Raw genomic sequence first — 7,704 nt, 5'->3', positions numbered from 1 at the left:
GGTTCAATGCCTGATTATAGGAATTGCTACCTTGGTTCCTGGGTGTTCCTAAATATATTTCTGGACTTTGACTCTTACCTGAACCTGTTTCCATGATCCTTTGCTGCCTGTCTGGAATTGATTACGATTACTCTTGAACCCTTTTGATTAACGCAAACTTGAACTTTGTCCTGAAGTTTCCTCCTTGGTCCGGACTTCTACGCTAGGAGCCGATAGGCCCCTACCAATGGTCAGCTGAGACAAGGAGTGGTGAGGAGAAGGAACATAGATGGAACAGAAGGCAGGACCAGAACCAATGGGGAAATACCAATAAACCTTTCTGGTGCACAAGGTCAATTTATATACTCTGTCATGGCTGTGGCCAAAATTGGACCCCGGACTTAGATTGCGACAACAGCAATGTTTATACAAAATGCTTGTACAAAATTCTGAAAAAAGGAACCCGCTCCATCCAACTTTTCATATACCAAAAATATTAGAAAGATTCTAAGCAAAAGATTATATAAAGAAATCCTTAGAATAGCATTAGATGATGCTGTAGAATCGCAATGGATTACGTCCGAGATTCCATTTCAGAGCTTTTATAAGCTGCAAAAAAGGATGAGTTCTTACTTAATATGCTTCATTTTGGAACCCAATGACATATGAAAGATAAGATGGGGGAAAGTGGAAGCTTTGGGTGATTTTTCAGAATTTCAGACATTTATATAAAAGATGATAATTTTAGGAAGAGGTTGCAGCTTGGCAGTTTGGAATAGAAAGACAATCACACATTTTGGATTTGTCAGAATGTCCTTTCCAAATACATATTTCTATGGTTCATTGTTATCGGTATTCATAATTTGGGATTCTCTCTCTATTATTGGTATTATATTTAAGATTGAATCCTAATCTAAATTCTAACCTAAATTCTAGATCTATGAAGTGTCAAGACCACTAATATAAAACTGCGCCAGGTTAAAGTTGTCAAGGCCCTATAGAAGTCAATGGGAGCTGTGATGATCTTTTTGGACTGCTTTACTGTAAATCAATTCAGTCTTTTAGAGGTTTTTGTAGTTCTTTTACACTAGGACTTATCCAAAAAACTCACATTTTTAGAGGTTTTCAATGTATTCTTAATTTTAATCACAGAGTTCAGTGTACTTTTCAGTTTGTACTTTTTTTTATACTGCTTTTGTAATTTCACAACATTCGTAGTTTTAGAGTTTGTGAGTTGGACTGAAAATCAGAGTCCCAAATAGAGGCCTGTGGTGAGGCTAACTGTGGACAAAGTCCGGAAACAGGCAAAATGGTCAGGGCAGGTGGTAGACAGCGAGGTCCGAACGGTAAAAGACGGTCAGCGGCGGCATCAGACAAGCAAGGTTGAGAAACAGGCCAGAGGTCAGGGAAATTCATAGCAGCAGGAATCCAAGGTGTTCCAGGTGGAACTTGAGGACAGGAGCAAGGAAAACAGGCAGCCGACATGGAACCAGGCAGGGGTCATGGGAATCAGGAATCACAGAAATCAGAGGCCAGATCAGGCTCAGGAGCTCAGATGATGAAGCAACAGAAAGTTCCAATGCCCAGGCTTATAAAGGGCCTTGATACAGCGCTGCCCAATATGTTGGCGCTATAATAATTCATGTTACTTTTAATAATAATAGTAATAATAATAATAATTGCTGAATGAACAACAAGTGTCATTAAAGAGTCAGGAGGAGGTAATTGTGTTGCAGAAAGAGTTATATTGATTCTGTTCATGGCATTAGTGATGGGCCCGCGCCCCCGTGCCATCTTCAACTGCCGGCTTCCAACCTCTGGCTTTATAGCCGCGCAACTGCTAGCCACACCCCCTTGTGACATCATTGGCAGGGAGGGTCGGTGCGGAGAGTCTAGACACAGGCCAAGGTTTGCTTCCTCACAGTTCCTGACAATCCATTTGGTATCATAGTATTCAATGTGTGTAGCACACTCAGGACCGCCATCAGAAATCATGGGGCCCCACACAACAAAATATTCTGGGCCCCCCTCCCCTAACCAAACCCCTCTCACCAGTACAAAGGTCACACGGACAAGCACAGAAACAGTAAAAATCATTTTGGCCAGGGGTCACACAAAAAAAAACACTGATGGCCAGGCCCCTCTGTGAGTCAGGGGCCCCACACAACGGCTTCAGGGGGATGCCAAAGAGCTACATTGGTGGCCAGGGGTCACACAAAAAACACTAGTGGCCAGGCCCACATGGAGGGTCGGGGGCCTGCACGGAGGATCAGGGGCTCTCATTGGTGGACAGTGGCTTACAGAGGGGCCTTGCCACCAGTGTCTTTTTTTTGTAATACTCCCAGAACTTGTCTGAGGCCATGGGGTCAGGGGCCTGCACCTGGTGCCAAGGGGCCACCATCTGGTGCCCGCAGCTGGGTCCAAGGGGCCTGGATTGGCTGCAAAAGACACAGCAGCCTAAATGAAAGGGCAGAGATAGGCTCTAATATAGGTTAACATTAAACTTGGATTGTGTCTTTGGATGAGGAGACAACACAAGATAAAAGCCATTCTGTCAGACTTACTTACAGTACTTGCAGGTGGATGAGGCAACTGTGTCTCCTCAGCAGCTCTGTTGGTAACTGGAACAACACTCTCACATGGTGGAGTTCAGAAGGAACTCTGTTTCTCCTCTCACTGTAGTTTTCTCCTGATAAACATGGCTGGTAGGTCACAACCCAACACTTGGAATGATCTGATCGTTGGTCCTTGATCCAGCGGGACTTTGTTAGGGTTAAAGATTTTAGCATTTCCTATGTAAACCTTCACATATATTTAAGTTTAACCTTTGACCTAGGCACATTCCTAAGGTATGCATATTCAGCAGTCAAGTGAGCCAATCAGAATATCCCACGTTAAGATCTGTCCAATGAATTCTAAAAAATGGTAATTTGTAAAGTTGAAATGGGATAAATATATGTCTTAAAGGATAAGTAAACCTTTTAAATAAGTGAATGTAAAAGTAACAAGAGGGCTATTCTAAGCACTTTTGCCATTTACTTTCATTATTTATTTTGTTTTAATTCCAAGATATTAAGGGATACATGTAAAGATTTGAGAAAGGTTTCTAATTTTATTCCTAAGCAGAAGAACATCAGCCTCTTTCTCTCTCCTGACAGCTTCCTTGACACAAGACTGCAGGCTTATACAGGTTATACAGGGAACTATATAGCATGTGTATAGTGTGTGTAAAGTGTGTGTATAGCGTGTGTATAGTGTGTGTATAGTATGTGTATAGCGTGTGTATAATTTGTGTATAGTGTGTGTATAGTATGTGTATAGTGTGTGTATTATGTGTATAGCGTGTGTATAGTATGTGTATAGTGTGTATATAGTATGTGTATTATGTGCATAGCATGTGTATAGTGTGGGTATAGCATGTGTATAGAGTGTATATATAGTGCGTGTATAGTGTATGTAAAGTGTCTGTATAGCGTGTGTATAGCATGTGTATAGTTTGTGTATATCGTGTGTAAAGTGTGTGTATAGTGTGTGTATAGCGTGTGTATAGCGTGTGTATAGCGTGTGTATAGTGTGTGTATAGCATGTGTATAGCGTGTATATTGTGTGTATAGTATGTGTATAGCATGTGTATAGTGTGTGTATAGTTTGTGTATAGTGTGTGTATTGTGTGTATAGCGTGTGTATAGTGCGTGTAAAGTGTGTGCATTGTGTGTGTATAGTGTATGTAAATTGACTGTATAGCGTATAGCATGTAGTGTGGTATAGTGTGGGTATAGCGTGTGTATAGAGTGTGTATAGCGTGTGTATAGTTTGTGTATAGCGTGTGTATAGCGTGTGTATAGTGCGTGTATAGTGTATGTAAAGTGACTTATAGTGTGTATAGCATGTGTATAGGGTGTGTATAGCGTGTATATAGCGTGTGTATAGCGTGTGTATAGCTTGTGTAAAGTGTGTGTATAGCATGTGTATAGTGTGTGTATAGTGTGTGTATAGCGTGTGTATAGCATGTGTTTAGTATGTGTATAGCATGTGTATAGTGTGTGTAAAGTGTGTGTATTGCGTGTGTATAGCATGTGTATAGCGTGTGTATAGCATGTGTATAGCGTGTGTATAGTGTGTGTATAGTGCGTGTATTGTGTGTATAGTATATGGTATAGCATGTGTATAGTGCGTGTAAAGTGTGTGTATAGCGTGTGTATAGCGTGTGTATAGTGTGTGTATAGTGTGTATAGTGTGTGTATAGTGTGTGTATAGTGTGTGTATGGTGTGTTTATAGTGTGTGTATAGTGTGTGTATAGTGTGTGTATAGTGTGTGTATAGTGTGTGTATAGTGTGTGTATGGTGTGTTTATAGTGTGTGTATAGTGTGTGTATAGTGTGTGTATAGCGTGTGTATAGCGTGTGTATAGCGTGTGTATAGCATGTGTATAGCGTGTGTATAGTGTGTGTATAGTGCGTGTATTGTGTGTATAGTATATGTATAGCATGTGTATAGTGCGTGTAAAGTGTGTGTATAGCGTGTGTATAGCGTGTGTATAGTGTGTGTATAGTGTGTATAGCGTGTGTATAGTGTGTGTATAGTGGTGTGTATGGTGTGTTTATAGTGTGTGTATAGTGTGTGTATAGTGTGTGTATAGTGTGTGTATAGCGTGTGTATAGTGGGTAGTAATAAGAGATGAGGAATGTCTGTATGAAATAAATGGAAGTGATAATACAGAGAAGTCCTACAATGAGCCGTAATTCACAGGAGACGTCCCCTGTAGCTGTTGCATTATGTTGCAGTCTGACATAAGGATAGAGAATGACATGTAAACTCCTGGCTGGGTTTTCTTACATTATTATCTTCTTCCCACAACAGCACAAGCTGATATTTCTGATATTTCTAGTTATTTGCTGCCCTCTAGTGGCACCTGGAGTCAATAAGAAAGACATACAGTAAGTGCGTGTGAGCATAGGGCAATAAACTATAATATCATTGTGTCGGTGTAACAACAAAATACTGAATTATTGTTTAATACTGTAGCTTATCCCTCTAAACCATTAGCCTCAGAGACATTCTTTGTCCCCCTAGTGCAGCAATGGAGTTCATTATGGGATGGGACCCAGCGTTGACCATAAACAGATATAATAATGGGATTTCACATTAAAACAGGAAAGCTCCTCTGTGCATAAATGCTGACATACTAACTACATATATAACTATACGTATATAACTATACATATGCCCTGGCTGCAAGGGAAACATAGGGACGTACCTCCCAACATTCAAAAAAATTAAAAAAGGGACACAAAATTGTGTTGCGCTGTGCACCAATATTATGGCCACGCCCTTACTTATCTTAAATTGTTACAACAATCTCCAGGTGCAGCTCCTAATTACCTTGTCTATTATACAAAATGTATCAGGTCCTGAAAGTCACATTTATGAAAGTTTTAGTGCAATGTTTTATGTGTCATTACAGTTTTGCTAATGAAACTAAATTGCCCTTTAAGCTGAGTCTCAGTTCTCCCAAGAGACTTTCTTATCTTAAAAAGTTACAACTGTATCTTTGCTTATCGTAAATTGTTACAAAAGTATCCAGGTGCAGCTGCTGAGTATTCTGGGCTCTCAGCCTCTTATTTTATTTGTTTCAGAAACTTTGTATCTTTTTTTGGTGTCAATGCGGGAGATCAAAGAGAAAGTCAGGACATTTTTCGGGAGGGCAGAGGGAGAGCAACAACAGGGGGCAGCCAGGGATCAAGTCTCGGTTAGAGGGGCCACTGAGTTCTTCCCAGTGTCCCAGCAGCTCAGTCCAACCTTGGGTCTCCCCAGCCTTCCCTGTATCACTGCTGCTTTTTTTTTTTTTTTTTACTGATTTGAAATATTTTATTTGGTTTTCACAATAAACCATAAAAACTGCTGCTTCTATAGAGGAGCTTGAGTGTTTGTGTTACAGCAACCTGCCCCTATGGAGCAAAGAGAGGAACAAGGTGCCAATGTGTTTTGTAAATGAGCCCCAACTAATTCATGTGGCAAGAGCTGCATTTTCCCAGGGGATATAACACAACTTCATGGTGCCAGGCTGTAGCATTATGGGAGAAAGTTGATCTTTCAGCAGCACAAATAAAGTAACACTGAGAGGCTCAAGGACAAACAGGTCAAGGTCCTGCAATGTCCAATCCCTGGAGCAAGAACAGAGTCCTCAATATCAGGAACATATTAATATATTAAAAATGTTTTAATCAGTTAATAGTGCTGCTCCAGCAGAATTCTGCACTGAAATCCATTTCTCAAAAGAGCAAACAGATTTTTTTATATTTCATTTTGAAATCTGACGTGGGGCTAGACATATTGTCAGTTTCCCAGCTGCCCCCAGTCATGTGACTTGTGCTCTGATAAACTTCAATCACTCTTTACTGCTGTACTGCAAGTTGAGTGATATCACCCCCTCCCTTTTCCCCCCAGCAGCCTAACAACAGAACTATGGGAAGGTAACCAGATAGCAGCTCCCTAACACAAGATAACAGCTGCCTGGTAGATCTAAGAACAACACTCAATAGTAAAATCCAGGTCCCACTGAGACACATTCAGTTACATTGAGTAGGAGAAACAACAGCCTGCCAGAAAGCAGTTCCATCCTAAAGTGCTGGCTCTTTCTGAAATCACATGACCAGGCAAAATGAGCTGAGATGCACCTACACACCAATATTATAACTAAATACACTTGCTGGTTCAGGAATGATATTTTATATTGTACAGTGAATTATTTGCAGTGTCATTTAGAAATAAAAACTACACCATAAAAATCATGTCAGAATCCCTTTAATGATATTCCCAGTTTATTTGCTTCATGTTTCCTCCCTGTTCCCCAACAGCAGCAGCTCCGACTCTCTGGGATTTGGGACCCAACTCTGACCCGTCCTGTCCCGACTAACAGAACCTCCTGTGATCCACGGCTTTTCAATTCTCTTGTAATTAATGATTCACCAAACAGACGATTAAACAGCAGGGAGATTTGTTAAGTGACTGTATATTGTGAGCAGCGTTCCTAATGCTGATTCATTTATTCACGTTACACAATGTTTGTTGGAAGGAGACGGGTCTGGTTACTGGGAATCAATAGTCCCATCCAGGAGCTGCGGCTTCTTCTCCAGCCCATAATGTTATTAAGCTCAGCATTTGCTTTGTATTTATTTATTTTAACCCCATTATCTTCTGCCTGTAATTATATTTAACTAAGAGTTTACTTTCTGCAACCACAAGGTATTATCACAGTAGCACTGCACAAACGTTCCTGCTGAATTGTGCTTAGTACAGGGGATACCTTTACTGACATAGTTTTATGGGATCTCTCTGTACAGACTATGAGCAAACTTAGGGGACTGTTCCTGCTGAATTGTGCTTAGTACAGGGAATACCTATGCTGCCATAGTTTTATGGGATCTCTCTGTACAGACTATGAGCAAACTTAGGGACTGTTCCTGCTGAATTGTGCTTAGTACAGGGAATACCTATGCTGCCATAGTTTTATGGGATCTCTCTGTACAGACTATGAGCAAACTTAGGGGACTGTTCCTGCTGAATTGTGCTTAGTACAGGGAATACCTATGCTGCCATAGTTTTATGGGATCTCTCTGTACAGACTATGAGCAAACTTAGGGACTGTTCCTGCTGAATTGTGCTTAGTACTGGGGAATACCTATGCTGCCATAGTTTTATGGGATCTCTCTGTACAGACTATGA

Source organism: Xenopus laevis, chromosome 6L (genome assembly GCF_017654675.1).
Source record: "Xenopus laevis strain J_2021 chromosome 6L, Xenopus_laevis_v10.1, whole genome shotgun sequence".
NCBI lineage: Eukaryota > Metazoa > Chordata > Amphibia > Anura > Pipidae > Xenopus > Xenopus laevis.
The sequence above is the reverse complement of the archived record's forward strand: the minus strand, read 5'-3'. Positions refer to the sequence as shown.